Here is a 3,350-nt window from a genome sequence, read left to right on the forward strand (position 1 = left end):
ACCTGGTGAGGCAAGGGGGAGCCTGGGGCCGGCGCCCGCTATCTCGGCCCCTGTCCCAGTTCCGGGGCGCCCCAAACCATCGGCACAGAGACCCAGCCCACCTTTCCCTGGGACCGCCACGCCAGCCCCGCTGGGTCGCCAGCCCTGGGTCACACGCCGCCATTCCCCATGTGGCCAGCAGGGGCCGCTGTGGCTGCACACACACACGGGCCCAAGCACACATAAACACACAGCACCCAAACGTATGTACATGCGCACACCCATACACAGTCACACGCAAAGCGTGGACACATGTATGCACACACCTGCCCCTGCGGAGCCAGCCTGGTGGCGGGGGTTTGGGGGTGGAGCTGGAAGAACCCCTTCCCAGGCCTCAGTCCTGGCACATGGGACCACTGACCAGATGCCACTTCCCACTTCTGTACCCAGCACAGCCGCCCCGGGCCACGCGAGCCCCTGCGGGTGATGCAGATGGAGACACTCCCTGAACTCCGTCCTGGGGGGCCCGAGCCCCAGAGCCTGGGAATGGCAGCAGGAGGGAGGGGACCCCTGAAGGGAGAGAAGTCTCAGCCCAGTGTGGGTGTGCAGAGGACCGATGGGGGCAGACAGGGGACAGATGGGACAGGCCAGGGGACAGTCCAGAGGGCAGATGGGACAGGCCAGAGGACAGACAGGGGACAGACCAGAGGACAGATGGGACAGGCCAGGGGACAGGCCAGAGGACAGACAGGACAGGCCAGGGGACAGGCCAGAGGACAGACGGGACAGGCCAGGGGACAGATGGGACAGATGGGGACAGGCCAGGGGACAGGCCAGGGGACAGACGGAACAGGCCAGGGGACAGGCCAGGGGACAGTCCAGAGGACAGATGGGACAGGCCAGGGGACAGACAGGGGACAGACAGGACAGGCCAGGGGAAAGTCCAGAGGACAGATGGGACAGGCCAGGGGACAGGCCAGAGGACAGACAGGGGACAGACCAGAGGACAGATGGGACAGGCCAGGGGACAGGCCAGAGGACAGACAGGACAGGCCAGGGGACAGGACAGGGGACAGACGGGACAGGCCAGGGGACAGATGGGACAGATGGGGACAGGCCAGGGGACAGACGGAACAGGCCAGGGGACAGGCCAGGGGACAGGCCAGAGGACAGACAGGACAGGCCAGGGGACAGGCCAGAGGACAGATGGGACAGATGGGGACAGGCCAGGGGACAGACAAAACAGGCCAGGGGACAGGCCAGAGGACAGATGGGACAGGCCAGGGGACAGACGGGACAGGCCAGGGAACAGACAGGGGACAGGCCAGAGGACAGATGGGACAGGCCAGGGAACAGGCCAGAGGACAGACAGGACAGGCCAGGGGACAGGCCAGGGGACAGACAGGACAGGCCAGAGGACAGACGGGACAGGCCAGCGGACAGGCCAGAGGACAGACGGGACAGGCCAGGGGACAGGCCAGGGGACAGGCAGGGGACAGGCCAGAGGACAGATGGGGACAGGCCAGGGGACAGGCCAGGGGACAGACGGAACAGGCCAGGGGACAGGTCAGGGGACAGGCCAGAGGACAGATGGGACAGGCCAGGGAACAGGCCAGAGGACAGACAGGACAGGCCAGGGGACAGGCCAGGGGACAGACGGGACAGGCCAGAGGACAGACAGGACAGGCCAGCGGACAGGCCAGGGGACAGACGGGACAGGCCGGGGACAGATGGGGACAGTCCAGACAGGAGACAGGCCAGAGGATAGGACCTGGCCTCCTCACCCACCTCCCCTCCCAGACCTGAGGACAGGCCCACGCTGCTCATGGCTGGCCCTGCCCTGGACGGGTAGGCAGTCCCCTGAGGGACACCACTTTACCATATGAAGTAACATTCACAGGTTCTGGCATGAGGGACCTGATGCCTTCTGGGGCCGCCATTCAGCCCACCGCAGGCAGCCCTGATACATATTTTTTGGGGGCCGCGCCGCGAGGCGTGTGGGATCTTTGTTCCTCGACCAGGGATCGAACCCGCATCCCCTGCAGTTGGAACCTGGAGTTGGAACCAGGCTGGCCGCCGGGCTGTGCCTCCTTTGGTGTTTAGGCCCCGAAGACGGCATTTCCGCGGGGCTACTCCGGGGGGCTCCCGGCTGGCCCGCAGAAGGGTCCCACCGCCAAGGACAGCGTGGCTCGGTCTGGCCTTGGAGGGAACACCCCAGGCTCCTCCAAGGCCCAGCGAAAGTGGCCTCCCCAGACGCGTGTGCAGCGGGGTCTCTGCCATCTCAGGCACGGAGCGGGGTGTGTCGTCCCCCGCCGCCCGCTGGCCTGTATGCCGCTAGGCCAGAGGCTCTGCGGTGCCCCCAGGAGACATCTGGCACCGTCTGGGGACATTCTTGGTTGTCACAACCAGTGGGGGAAGGGTAGCCCGACAAGAGGTGGGTGGAAGGCATGGCCGCTGTGACCCGCCTCCCAGGCTGGGACGCCCCTCAGCCCAGAGCAGTGGAGGCGGCCCGGCCCCTCTGATGCACGGGCGGCCGCGGGCCTAAACATTTCACGGCCGAGACACTTGATCTCAGGTCTCATCCTGCCAGCTGATACCCTCCTCTGAGGTTGCCGGCTCTTGGACGCCATCGACATTCAGTTTTTATGAACAGGGGGCACCCGGCCGGGCTGTGGGGTCTGTGGAACACATTTAATCTTTCAAGTAACTGAAGACTTAGTTTCAGTTACATCTTCAGCAAAACCATCGGCCGTATTAAGTGATCTGCCGTCTGTGCAAACACCTCTCCCCACAGGACGGCGCAGGTGGCCCAAAGGAGGGTGGAGAAGAACGCGGCTTCTCGGACCCTCCGCCGGGACCCCGGGAACCAGCCACACGGGGAGGTCACAGCCGCCCCAGACCAGTGCAAAGGGAATTTCAGGCTGACAGTGAACAGCATCCCGTAGCCCAGGTGGGCCCCGGATTGTTTGCCGGGACGGTCCACCTCCCCGAGTCCTGTGTTTTCTCCGGCAGCCAAAGCAGGGGAAGTGCAGTGTGTCCACAAGTCTGCACGGGATGCACAGGTGGGTGGGGTGGCAGCCAGGATGACCAACCCCACTGCCAGCCTCTCCAGGCCGCGTGGCGTCTTCCAAGTCCTCCTTTGGGTCACAGTGGGGTCCGGGGGGCAAGGAAGCTGGCCTGACTAGGAGGGCCCCAGCCCAGCAGAGGTGGGCAGGGGAGGGCAGAAGTCATCCGCCCAAGGTCCAGGTGCTAAAAGAGCCCAAGGTCAGAGGTTGGGACAGAGCATTCGGGACAGGGTGGACTCTGCCCTCTGCCCTCTGCCCCAACCCTGCCCTGGGGGCAAAGGGCCAGAGCCTTAGAGGCTGGAGACA

The sequence above is a fragment of the Phocoena phocoena genome, chromosome 9 (assembly GCF_963924675.1).
Source record: "Phocoena phocoena chromosome 9, mPhoPho1.1, whole genome shotgun sequence".
NCBI lineage: Eukaryota > Metazoa > Chordata > Mammalia > Artiodactyla > Phocoenidae > Phocoena > Phocoena phocoena.